The sequence below is a fragment of the Camelus ferus genome, chromosome 23, assembly GCF_009834535.1.
Source record: "Camelus ferus isolate YT-003-E chromosome 23, BCGSAC_Cfer_1.0, whole genome shotgun sequence".
Classification (NCBI taxonomy): Eukaryota; Metazoa; Chordata; class Mammalia; order Artiodactyla; family Camelidae; genus Camelus; species Camelus ferus.
The window spans coordinates 30,452,921-30,466,583 of NC_045718.1; the positions used below are offsets into that span (position 1 = coordinate 30,452,921).

The 13,663-nt window shown below is 49.5% G+C and overlaps 1 long non-coding RNA gene across 13 annotated transcripts; it reads left to right on the plus strand.

Annotated features, from left to right (window-relative positions):
- The first annotated feature begins 1,682 nt into the window (after window positions 1–1,682).
- Window positions 1,683–11,746, plus strand: LOC116659271. 13 transcript variants are annotated; one of them, XR_004314526.1, is made up of 5 exons: window positions 1,690–2,487; window positions 5,468–6,448; window positions 6,906–8,304; window positions 8,566–8,640; window positions 9,161–11,746. It is a non-coding gene; the product is annotated as an uncharacterized LOC116659271 (long non-coding RNA). The 13 variants fall into 13 exon arrangements; XR_004314524.1 differs by having other exon boundaries at window positions 1,691–2,487; window positions 6,906–7,242; XR_004314521.1 differs by having other exon boundaries at window positions 1,683–2,487; window positions 5,468–5,621; window positions 6,355–6,448; window positions 6,906–11,746.
- Window positions 11,747–13,663: the final 1,917 nt, after the last annotated feature.

The window sequence follows — 13,663 nt, forward strand, 5'->3', positions numbered from 1 at the left end:
ACGCCGCCCCTTCTGCGGGGGGGTGGGGGTGGGGTGGTGGGGGCGATGGGGTGGGGGGGTGCCAGGGAGAAGAGACCTTGGTTTTGTTTGCCTGCTGTTTATGGGCCGCCCAGCTTCTCTGGGTCTCTTCAGGTGTTTTTATTTTGTTTTCTAGCGGAAGCCTCTTGGTTGGGCGGACGCCGAGGCTACCAGAGATGGGAGCACCCTGCCTGCTGGGTGCTGGGCGCAGTGCGGGGAAGCCGGGGATCCGGTCACCCTGCCCCTCACCAGGGTTGAACCCGAGGACAGTCACCGCCCCGTCAGGGGCCTCTTTTATAAGGGCACTAAACTCATTCATGAGGTCTCCACCCTCATGACTTAATCACCTCCCAAAGGCCCCACCTCCTCATGCCATTACACTGGAGGTTAGGTGTCAACCCATGGATTTAGGGGGGACACATTCTGTCCACAGCAGCTTCCTCACCCTTTGAAACCCTGATGGGGTCATTAGTGGGGTGTCCCCCAATTCTTCACTCGTCTCTGAAAGCTTTGACCTTCAGGGTAGAACTCTGGAACTATCCAGACTGGCAGAAAGTGACTGGTGGCTGCAAGGTGCAGGGATGGGGGAGGACCCTGGGAGCAGCTGGGCAGGTGAGAGCAGCTGGCGTCCTCCCTGTGGGCTCCCAGCTGCCAGCCCCACCTTTAGATCTGGTGAGGCCTCTTAGTACCAGGCACCATCTGCTTAGCCTGGAGCCAGGAAGGATTCTTGGCACTGGGCACTGCCCCATCAGGTACTGAGGCTCTCCATTTTTCAGAGACATGGAGACCCAGAGCATGGAGGTGAGTTGTGTGAAGTCACCCAGCTGTGGAGATCTGCTCGGGAATCCGGGGTTCCTGACACCCATTCTGGGTATTTAAAACACCAGATCAAATTGCCCACCACCAAAGGGACTGTTTCCCAGGGTGCTGAATTCTCCCCTTTCTCTGCCACTTGGAGTAAAATGTTTGTTTACTAGTAGGAACTGCTTCCACTTTATTGAGCACCTACTGGGTACTAGGTGCTGGGCTGGGAATATGAAAAGAAAAAAAACACAGTCCTTGTCACTGGCGAGTGTGTTGCCTTACTGAGGTTTGTCCGGAGAGCACAAACCAGCTCTGGAAACCAGAAAGGGGATCTTCACGTTGCTTTATTTATGGGCCCACAAGCCTTCTCTGACTCTGGCTGGCCTGTATTTCTTTCCTTCAGCTACGAGATCTGACAGTCTTATTCCTGGCTCCCACTGAGCTATTCACAGCCGGTGCAGCGCTTGCAAGTCTAACTCACGTCCCTTGCTGGAGCCCATGTTCTCACTGAAAGAATTGCCAGAGAAAGAAAGAACAATGTTCTTTCCTTGGAGCAATGGCCCCGGAAAGCTCCTTATCCTTCTCTACTCCCAGTGGGACCGTCAATCGAAGGTCTCTGACTCTTCTTTAGGAAGCTGGCTCTCCAGCCCCGGGTGCCTCTGAGAGCCCCACGGGCTGCTCCGCCCTCTCCATCCCGGAGCCGCCTCCCCATCCCGGAGCCGCCTCCCCAAGGGCAGCCAAGGGGCGGAGCTGCCCTCCGATCGCCTCCTGCCCCCCTCCCTGAGGGCGGGGCGAGCCTCTGCTCCACTGCCCCGCCCCGCCCTGGCCACACCCATCCTTTGCTGAAGGATGCGCCCAGCCCCCCGTCGGAGGGGAGGAGAGGGGAAGGGAGGAGGAGGGAGTGGAGGGAGAACCGCGACAGGAAATGAGCTCGAACGCCCAAGCCACAGAGAGGGCGGCTCCCTGCCGGCGCTGCAGGTGGGGTGCAAGTTCCTGAAGCACGGAGAGCTCACTCCGGCCTCCTATATGTAGCGTTAGGCCCTGGAGAACTTGAACACAGCGCTTGATCAGAAAGGCTTTGCACGAAATGCTTCTCTGGCATTTGTGCTGGGGCAGCTACAAACACGGACAGTCGATGTTTGCTGTATCAACGGTGCCAGCAGCCCCCCACCGCGCTTGCCAAGTCTGAGGTGAGCGAGAAACACCCTCAAGACCCTGGAAGGGGCCCCGGCTCTAACAGCTGCACTAGCTCCAGGCACGTCACTTCCTTGCTGGGTCTCCGTTTCCTCAGGGAGTTGTGGTGAGGCTGAGATACGGACACGTGCGAAGTGCCGTGTAAATTGTGACGTGCACAGGTGCCTAACAACAGCCCATCTGCCTTCTTCCTGCCTGTCCTCTCTGGTGACTTGAGTTATTGGGAGAGGGCTAGCCGAGGTGTTCATGGTGTCTGTCCAGTTCATGATGACCCTTGTTTCTCCCGAGGCAGCACAGTAGAGCTATGGAGAATACTGGCTGTGTGACCGTCGGCAAGTTACTCAACTTCTCTGTGCCTCAGTCCGACATCGGCAAAATGGGAGTGATGGTATTAATACCTGCCTCGTGGGTTTGTCATGAGGATTAAACAACGCATGTGAAGTTCTCAGTCCTGTAAATGCCTGGCACCTGGTAAGTGCTCAACGGGAATCAGCTCTGATTATGCCCCACACCTGGGTGAAATGAAGCAGAACTCAGCAAAGGGGCACTGCTGGTTCTTGTTGGCGTCCCAGTGCCCAGACCTCCACCTTTAGGTTCCTTCTGCTTCCTCATCCTCTTTCCAATGAACTGCCTATTTTTTTTAATTCTTTTTTTATTCCTTTTTTTAAATTCTTTTTTTTTTAATTGAAGTGTAGTCAATTTACAATGTTAGTTTCAGGTGTGCAGCAAAGTGATTCAGTTATACATAGTCTCTAACACCGTATACAAAAATAGACTCAAAATGGATTAAAGACCTAAATATAAGACCGGAGACTATAAAACTCCTAGAGGAAAATATAGGCAGAACACTCTTTGACATAAACTGCAGCATTTTTTTTTTTCGAACCAGCTCCTAGAGTAATGGAAATAAAAGCAAAAATAAACAAATGGGACCCAATTCAACTTAAAAGCTTTTGCACAGCTAAGGATACCATCAGTAAAACAAAAAGACAACCTACAGAATGGGAGAAAATATTTGCAAATGATGTGACCAACAAGGGACTAATTTCCAAAATATACAAACAACTTTATACAGCTTAATATCAAAAAGAAAAACAAGCAACCCAGTCAAAAAATGGGCAGAAGACCTAAATAGATATTTCTCCAAAGAAGACATCCAGATGCCAGCAGGCACAAAAGATGCTAAATTTCATTAATTATTAAAGAAATTCAAATCAAAACTACAATGAGGTATATCACCTCACATCAGTCAGAATGGCCATCATTTAAAAGTCTACAAATAATAAGTGCTGGAGAGGGTGTAGAGAAAAGGGAACCCTCCTGCGCTGTTGGTGGGAATGTAGTTTGGTGCAGCCATTATGAAAAACAGTATGGAGATTCCTTTAAAAATTAAAAATGGACTTATCCTATGATCCAGCAGTCCCACTCCCGGTCATATATCTGGAGGGAACTCTAATTTGAAAAGATATATGCACCCTAGTGTTCAGAGCAGCACTATTTACAACAGCCAAGACATGAAAACAACCTACATGTCTATCGACAAATGAATGGATGAAGAAACTGTGATATATTTATACAATGGAATACTGCTCAGCTATACAAAAGAATGAAATAATGCCATTTGCAGCAACATGGATGGACCTACAGATTATCATATTAAGTGAGGTAAGTCAGACAGAGAAAGATAAATATCATGTGATGTTGCTTATACATGGAATCTTAAAAAAAAAAAGGATACAAATTTTAATTACAAACCAGAAATAGACTCACAGACATAGAAAACAAACTGTGGTTACCAGGGGGGAAAAGGCGGGAAGGGATAGATTAGGAGTTTGGGATTAACAGGTACATATTACTATATATAAAACAAGGACCTACTGTGGCACAAGGAACTCTATTTAATTTCTTGTAATGAGCTGTAATGGAAAAGAAACTGAAAAAATATGTATGTATGCATTGCCTCTTTTGGTAAAAACTAGGATCTCTGTTACTCCCGTAGCCCTGTAAGACACCATACTGGAATGTAAAAGAAACACTAAACTTCATTTTCCTAAACTAAGTTAATCTGACTTCAAGCCTGCACCTCCCTGAGGGGGATCATCCACTCTGGGTTTCTGAAGACCCCTCCCGACTCCATGGGCTCTTTGGGAATCCTGAGGCTTTCAGGGAACAGGAACAAGAGGAGGAGGTCTGGGCCACAGTCCTGGGCAGTCACTGCAGCTCCTCCTGTTCCCTGAGCACTGCCCCCACCTCCAGGGGCTCTGAGATGTCCCCCACGGGGACACAGGCACACACAGGGAACCCCTGCCCTGCTCTTGAGACTGGGGAGCTCTGTGGGCTTGTCCAGGGCCCACGCCTTGTGCCCTGGGCAGACTGGTCTTCCCACTGGAGGGGTCCAAGGCCTTCACTCCCTTCCCGCCAGGTCTCAGGCCACCCAAATGAATTTTTCGTGGGCCTGGGCAGCCCCTGAAGCACCAAGAGTAAGCCTGTATTCCATCCTCATCCCTCCTCGTCTGTCTGAGAGCCTGGCTGAGGAACGTGAAGGCCTGTCTGTCCTTCCAGGAGGAGGGAACATTCGTCTCGTTTCATTCCTCCTGTGCAGTTAATTTCACTGCCATCCCACACACTAGCAGCCAAAGATGTGTAAACAAAGAAGAGCAAAGAGCGTGGCCCACCACCCAGTTCTACGAGGGTTAAGTCATAATCCATGCAGTCACCCACGGCCCACCGCCCACCGCCCACCGCCCAATAGACAGTGCACCCTGAGAGGGATTCAGAATGAAAAACCAGATGAGGCACCCTGAGCTTTGGATAAATGGGCCCCTCGATAGTTTGATGCAAACCTCAGAAAGAATTTCAATGACCCATACATAGGGGATTGCATCTTCCCATACATAGGAAAGCACTAAAATCATCAACTTGAGAGATCTGTTCTTTGTGACTAGCAGTAATCTCTTCCCAAGATGGGTGCTTAACTGCATGTATCTCCTAACCGGAAGTCATATAGAAACTGGCTTCTCCTCTACCTCTCTAGAGTAGTTTCCTCAGAGCTGCTGACTGGCTGCCTCCTGGTCCTCAGCAAGACCCTGAGTAAAACTTCAGCTCACAACTCTTACATTGTGTGTTTTTCCTAAAGTCAACAAATGTCTCAGAGGCCCCAGGGTTCAAGGAAAGTGATGCCTGAGTCTTGGTCAGTCCAGACCGCGGTCCCTGGCCACAGCCCACTGCAGCCCTACCTGCAGCTCCGCATTGACCCTGGGATGGGAGGGCCCCACTGTGCCAACTTCGCTCACCCAGAAAAAGATGAGGCTTTGTTTGTCCTTCCCCAGCCCAGGCTCTGTCACATCTCTTTTTCAGATCCCACTTCCTGTCCCACCCAAGCCTGCAGGCTAACCACCGTCACTAACCACATCCTCTTCTTCCCGGCCTCCCTCCCTCCGTCTGCTCTCAGGTCACCAGCACCCAGGTGCCCCTGGGACCAACGCCACTGCTTCCCGGTTTGAGCACTTCCAGAGGCAGCATGGATGACTCATAAGCCTCCTTTCCTTGTTCGCAGCCCAGGCCTCCTGTCAGCTCCATCCAGGCTGTGCCTCGCCCTCGGCCCGGTGAGCCTCTTCCACTGGACTCTGCTGGTCAAAGCCCAGAGCTGCCTCCTGGGGTCTGCAGCACTGGCAGCCTCTAGACCCACACCCTCCCACCACCCTGCCCCAATCTCTGGTCATTTCCTCCTTCAGGATGCAGACGGGGCTTGCAGGCCATTGTGTAAACACCCAGGCAAGCCTCCTGGGTCCTGTCACCAAGACAGAGAAAAAAGGGAGGTGTTCAGAATTTTCAAATGTGAGCAGATCCTGAAGAGAATTCTTTATTAAGCATCTTTCAGCAAAGAAGACATTCAGTGGCCACATTTGAGTATTTCTTTTCAACAAAACAGAATGACTCAATGAAGTCTTTCTTGCTGAGCAGAATTATATCCTCAGCATCTTTCTCAACCCAGTGCGTCAGAAGGCCAGAGCTAACCAAAGGATTTTATTTGCCAGTCCTGTAAAGCCGAGGCCCCTCCACCCGAACCTCAGCTGGGTTGGTCCCAGCTCTCACCGGGATGACAGCCACACCCCTTAACCCTCCCGCTGCCTCCAGCCTTCCTCACTCAGTTGCGAGTCTGAGCCTCCTGTTCCTTCTCGCCAGTGATGAAACCTTGTCTACAGCAGGGGGCGGCAGACTTTCTCTGTAGAGGGTCGAATACAAACATACTCAGGCCTTAAGGTAAACTCGGCCATCCTAGTGTGAAAGCAGCCCAGGTTGGGCTGTGTTCCAATAAAACATCATTTACAAAAACAGGTGCCAGGCTGGATTTGGCCTGTGGGCTGCAGTTTGCCAAGCCTGATCTACAGAAGAAGACGCAGACAGTCAGCATGCACTGAGACCTCTCCAGGTGTGGTTCCTTTCTACCTCTTCACTTCACTTCCTACATCCTATGTCCCTCCGCCACCCCTGCCCCACTCACCACCGATTCCGCATTGCTCCAGGCTCCCCCAAGGCTTTAGCCCCCGCTGTGCCTTTGCCTGTGATGGTTCTTCATCCTGGGTGCCTGGGCTCCACCCCTTCACCACCAGGGAATCTCCTACCTCTCCCTTCAGCTTCAGCATCACCCCCTCAGGGCCTTTCAGTGCACACCCACCCGCAGCTGCTCCCCTTTCTGGCTTCCTTTTGCCTGACCTCTGACAACACCAGCCCTTCCCTTCCCTTCCCTTGGATTCCATCTTGTCTTGTTCTTCTTCTGCCTCCCTGGCTGCTCCTCCTCCATCTCCTTCGACTCTCCAATCTCATCACTGATGTTCCTCACTGCCCAAACATCCCCCCTCTCTCACTCTGGGTGTTCTCCTCCCCAGGGCCTCACTTACTGCCCAGACGCTGATGCCTCCAGATGCACGCCTCCAGCTGGACCTCCCTGCAGAGCACGAGGCTCTCACCTCCAGCAGGTGTCCACACCCCAAAGCCGCATTAGTTGCTCATGCTCAGGTCCTCCACCCCTGAGCTCATGATTTCTGTTCCCACATCCCTCTCTGTAAGATGGCATCTCAGGGGGACGTTTTTGGAGCATCCTCCCAGTTCATAACAAGCCCCTTAGCCACAGACATCTGTCCACTTCCAGCTGTTTTACCCCCTTCACCCAACTGGACCCCCACTGGGCCACTGCCTGCGACTCAGCAGGACACCTCTGCTCAGGTGAGCATGAGCCCGGCTGGCCATTCAGTCTCTTCCTGGGCAATTTGGAACTGGGTGGTGCTGGTGTTTCTTCAGGCGAATTGGCTTATGGTGCATGGATGGGAGCTATGGGAGAGGCATTTTCCACCAACCGGGGCCTGGGGAAGCAGCAAGAGTTGGTCTGGGAGAGAGAGAGAGCGGAGGGCTGCACAGGCAGGATCAGATGTGAGAAGGCTGGGCCAGGTCGTGCGCCCGTTGTACAGATGTTGATGAAGACTCCAAGGGAAGAGTGATGTGGTCCCAGGGTCAGTAATTCAGGTTTGAAGCCCTGACCTTCCTTCCCTCAACTCGGTCCCATGCCCCTGAGTGCCTGCTCTCTGCCAGCAGGAGGGTCCCCCAGATCACTGAAGCCCCATCGTGCTTTGGGCGGTGGTGGCCCCCGCATTTCTGCAGCTGTGCCCCTCCTGCTCCTGGGAGCTGCCCCTCCTTCCCCTCCCACAAAGGGGACAAGGGGGTTGAAAGCAGGGATGGCGGGCTGACCTGCTGGGTCCAGGGTGGTTGGGGGCCAGGAAGTTCTTTATCTTGGTTTCCACAGAACAAAGCTGGACTGCTCCTCTGGGCCCTGGGGTGGGGCGGGGAGGGGGCTCTGGCTTTGGGACTAAACAGTTTACCATGTACTCTGGTCTGTTCTGGGAGCCCAGCAGGCCCAAGATGCTGCAACCTGGACTGGCCCCACGGGCAGGGAGGGACCAGGGATGGCCGCAGAGTCTCAGCAGAGGAGCAGGGTGTTTGCCAGAAATCTCCAACAGGCCATCCGCTCCCAGGGAGCAGAGCACAGTCTTGAGAGAGGAGGCCGGGTTCCCGAGCCTCAGGACTCTCCTAAGGGAGTTCATTTTTTATTTTTTAAAGGTTTGTTTTATCAATCTTTGATCCATTTGGGTTTTAATATGTTTGAATGCAGCCCCTCTGGGCCTCGGCCAGCTGCTCCCCTGCCCCATGCTGGCCCCCAGACCCCTTCTACATCTTCTCAGACGTAGAAGGGAGAAGGAACAAACAGTGGATGCCAGATGAAGGAAGAAGCAGGTTGGTCCTCCAATTCCTTTAACGGCAATGCCATCCCTCTCAGGTAGCTCTGGGCTGGGGCGGCGAGCCCCCACCTGCTGTCCCCTCACTCAGACACTCCAGGGCAGCCGAAGTGCCTCAGAGGAGGAATGGAATTACCTCCACAGCTGGGCCAAGGCACTGGCTGTGGTTCACAGCGGGGCTGTGAAAGCCCCAGCAGGTGGAGGAGAAAGACCCCGCAGGTGGAGGAGACCCACACGTTCTGTCTCTTTCACCCTGTAGATGCTGACTAGCAATTCAGCTCGGGAAGGTTTTGCTTCTGGAACAAAAAAACCCTTGGGTGGAGCCCTTGTTGAGGTAATTGTGTAAACTGACCGTTCATGTCCCACTGAGAGCGCTGGTGGGGGAGCCCCTCCTGGGTGGCTGGGTCGCTCCCTCATCAGTAAGCATTTACCTAGAGGCAGTGACATGAAGGATAGGCAGTGTCCTGTGTGGGGTGCTTGCAGGTGGCTGCTTAGGAAGGGAGCTTGAAGAGGTTAAGGGCGGGTTGGGGGATGATGGTGGCAGCTGGCGAATGCTGTGCTGTGGTTGCCACTTCTATGTAGATCAGCTTTTCCGCAAGTGCAGTAAACAAGAAAGGGTGATGGGGCGGACTGGCTTTCTGAGCAGAATCCAAACTTTGGTCAGACCCCATTGCAACCAATTTTGTATCACAATAAACATAGTCTAGAGTTAAAAAAAATCCTCAAACCTCAGCTAACTATACTGTATTGCTGAAATCCTTAATATGCTCCCAAACTAGTAAAATAGAAGCTCTCAAGGGTGCTTTCCTTGCTCTTGGCTGAGAGGTCTTGGGCATCTGCACCCTTTGCTGCAGGAATCTGTCCAGATCACAGACATTGGAGGCACGGCTGGTACCTGGAGACATCTGTGACCGGAGGATCCTGTTTAAGATGCTCTCTCCTGTTCTCACAACCAGGTGCTTGTTTTTTAAAAGGATCGTCTTCCAGGGTTCTCACACGGGTCTGCTCCCTGCCTCCTGCCTCCCCCTCACTCACTCCTCCTGACTCTGATCTGATGGCTCCCTCCTCTGACTCCCAGTGGCTGCCCTCGGTCCTCACTCCGCCTGAGGGCCGACACCTCCACCTTTCTCTTCTCCTGCTCCCAGGACTCAGTTCCCTGCCCCTTTCCTTTTACTCCCCGAATGGTCCCCACCTCCTTCCCCAGGCGCTCTTCCTCTGTGCCCCTCCCTAAGTACGGGAACTTCAGGTCTTCATCCTCGTTTCTGTCCTCTTCCCACTAGACTCTTACACATGGTCTCATTCACTCCCAAGGAGAACAGATAAATTCAGTGATGCCAATATCTGTCATGTCCAGGCCTCCTCTCTCTAAAGCTGTTTCATGTAACCCATTGTTACGTGCAATATCTACTGGATATCCCAGAGGCATCTCAAATTCATCATGTTCCATGTTGAACTGGTCCGCTCCCCCCTGAATTCTTGTTCCTCCATCCGTCAGTGTACTTCACCTCAGAGTGATGTCACCGTCTCCAGCTCAGCCACCCAGAAGCCCGGGTGTTAGAGGAACTCACGCTTTAGAGTTGAACCACTGGGCTCAGATTCCAGTGTGACCACATCCTGTGTAATCCTGGCAAGTTCCTGAACCCCTCTGTGCCTCAGTTCCCCAGAATAAAAACAGTGCCCTTCTTATAGCATTACAGTGAAGAACAAAGGCGATATTCCATGTGACGTGGCCACAAAGATAGCACGCGGTAAGCACGAGCTGTTATCACCTCCCTCCCAACAACAACACGCACACACTCGCCCACTGACTCAGTCCTGTGGGCTCTACCTCATCTCCACATTCAGACCCCTGTCCTCCACCCTCCTGGCCACAGCCTTGACTCAGACTTTGCTTTATTGAGATGTAATTCACATACCATATAACTCATTCATTTAAAATATATACTCAGTGGTTTTCAGCCTATTCACAGAGTTGTGCAACCATCTCTACAACCAAGTTTAGACCATTTTTCATCATCCCAAAAAGAAACAACCCTGGGCCCATCAGCAGCACTCCTCACCCCTGTTCCCACCCTCAGCCCTGGCCAATCCCTAACCTACTTCCTGTCTCTATAGATTTGCCTGTTCTGGACGGTTTCTATGAGTGGAATCATACAATATGTGGCCTTTTGTGACTGGCTTCTTTCAATTAATGTGCTGTTTTCAAGGTACATCCATGTTGTCTCAGGTTATTACTCCTTTTTATGGCCAAATAATATTCCATGGAGTGGGTCTAGCACATTTTGTTTATCCATTTATCACATGATGATACAACAAAGAATTGTTTCCACCTTTTGGCTATGATGAATAATGCTGCTATGAGATTCATGTACAAGTTTTTGTGTGAACACATGTTTTCATTTCTCTATGTGCCTAGGAGTCACACTCTATGTTTAATCTTTTGAGAAATTGCCAAACTATTTTCCAAAGTGGCTACACCATTCTTTAATCCTCTCAGTGTGTATGAGGCTTCTCCTTTCTCCATATTATTGCCGACACTTGTTATTATCTCTTTCTCTCTCTCTATTTTTATTTTTTTCACTATATCCATCTTAGTGGGTGTGAAGTGGTGTCTCACGGTGGCTTTGATTTGCATTTCCCTGATGGCTAATGATGCTGAGTATCTTTTCATGTGCTTATTAACCATTTGTATGTTTCCTTTGGGGAAATACCTATTCAGATCTTTTGCCCATTTTTTAACTGGATTATTTGTCTTTGTATTATTGAATTGTAAGAGTTCTTTATGTGTTCTAAAAATGAATCAGTTAAAAGATATTTGATTTGCAAAACTCTCTTCTGTCCCATGGGTTGTTTTTGCACTTTCTTGATAGTGTCCTTTAATGTCCTTTAAAAGGGACAAAAGTTTTTAATTTTGATGAATTATGCCGATTTAGCTATTTTTCCTTTGGCTGCTTGTGCTTTTGGTGTCATATCTAAGAAACCGTTGCCTAATCCAGTGTCACAAAATTTATGCCTATATTTTGTTCTAAAAGATTTATAGTTTTAGCTGTTACATTTGGTTTTTTTTAAAAATCCATTTTGAGCTAATTTTTGTACATGGTGTGAAGTAGAGGTTCAACTTCATTCTTCTGCACCTGGAAATCTAGTTGTCTCAGCACCACTTATTGTAAAGACTGTCCCTTCTCTTTTGAATTGTCTCAGCACTCTTGTCAAAAATCATTGACTGTAAATGTGAGGCTGTATTTCTGGACTTAATTCCGTTCCGTCAATCTACATTTCTATCCTCATGCTATCTTGTTCTGTCACACAGTCTTGATTACTGCAAAGAGTGAGGTTTGAAATCAAAAAGTGAGATTCCTTTTGAGATTTCTGTTCCTTTTCAAGATTGTTTTGGCTATTCTGGGTCCCTTAAATTAAAAAAAAAAAATCTGAAAAAAAAATCTGGGTCAGTCTCTTGCTTGAAGATCTTTTCTAATTCCCTTTGGACTGTGCATCAATTGTCACACTGGTTCTGGTTTCCTGAGACTCCCTCTGAGGAGTAGGCTGTGTGGGAGAGCCAACCGGGGCAGCCAGCCTGGGCTGGACAGCAGTTGTGCTGTTCCACTGATGTCTCCATCACTCCTGCTGAAAGGGTGGCTGAGTCACGCATATTTGAATCACAAGCTGGGAAAGGTCAGGCATTGACAGCCTGGTCTTGGTGGTCCATGGGCCCGTAACGCACTTCTGGATTACTGTGGGAACCTACTAAGATGAGGATGCCTGGGTCTCACCATTCAGACGTGCACCTTGAGCATCTGTCATGTGCTGGCCAGACAGACAAGTCCTTGCTCTAGTGGACTTTTCACTCTAGGGCGCAAGGAAAGGCCAATAATGAACAGGATAATATCAGATCCCATCAAAATAACGGTAATGGTGTGGAGAGTACTGGAAAGGCTACTTTAGGTCAGGCGCTGAGAGAACATCTTTAGGAGATAACTTTTCAGTGAAGATCTGAATGACCAGAGGGATTCTCCCATGGGAAGGTCACCTAGAGTGGCTGTAAGGCCCCCCTCCCCAGCCAGCCTCAGGCATGGCCTGCACATAAGGGTGTGTTAAGCTGACGTGAGCCACATCCTCTTCCAGGAATGACCACTTTCATTTCAGTTGTCTTCTTGTTATGGTCTCCTACTTGTAGGTGTTTCCGTGATGTGACCTTGTTTTATTATTACTCACCAAGGGGTGGGGGAGCCGTTCACTCTCCCACTAGAACACACAGTCCCTGAGGGCAGGGGTGCCCTGATTTGTTTCCATCTGTGTTCCCAGTGCCCAGAACAAGTTCTCAGGGAATGAATGTTGAATCAACTGCCAGAGCTCCATCAGCTGCTACGAAATCTGGTTACTGACTCTGATTCCTGGCGACTGTGAATAAATAAATAAACACCCTGGTGTGTGACAGAGTATTGCTGATTTCTGATGGGTGTTCTGTTTGGTCCAAACTGAAGACTGTGTGGCACATTTCTAAGAGTGCAGGTTTTGGTGAGTGCTTTTCCTGTGAGGTCCTGTGTTCTTTTATACACAACATTAGTGAGAGTTAATGTTTGTTTGCAAGGATGTGCTTGGCACAGTCAGGAGCTGTGCCAAGTGCTTAATGTGTTACCCCTTTTTAGCTTTGTAACAAACCATATGGGGTAGTTGCTTTCATGGTCCCCAATTCACAGATGAAGAAATGAGGCACCTAGAGGCACCAACTTTCCAAAGGTCATATGGCTGCCAGATCAGAATCTGGGAGTCTCAATTCAGGAAATATGTCTCTGAAACTGATATTCTTGAGGGGAGGGTATTGCTCAGTGGTAGAGCACATGCTTAACATGCACAAGGCCCTGGGTTCAATTCCCAGTACCGCCTCTAAAAATAAATAAACCTAATTACCTCCCGCCGCCACCACCAAATTAAAATAACTAAATAATACAATAATAAATAAATATTTTTTAAAAAATTTGATATTCTTGCCCATTATGCTATAACACTTCCTCCAAATAAATACCTCACAATGTCCCAGCCAATAGATTCTGCAGGGCAAATGCATCCAAACACATTCTTTTAAGTAGTTGAATATTGAAGCTTTTTTTTTTTTTCATTTTTTGATTGTGGTAAAATATATGTAAAATTTACCACCCGAACCACATCAAGTGTACAGTTCAGCCTTAGGTATATTCCTGTTGTTGTGCAACCATCATCATCCAGCCGCAGAACATCTCAACTCAAACTGAAACTGTGCACTCACGAAACAAGTTCCCAGCCTCTGGCAACCTCCGCTCTGCTCTCTGACTCTGAACTTGACTGGATACCTCATGTAAGTGGAATCACACAGTGGCTGT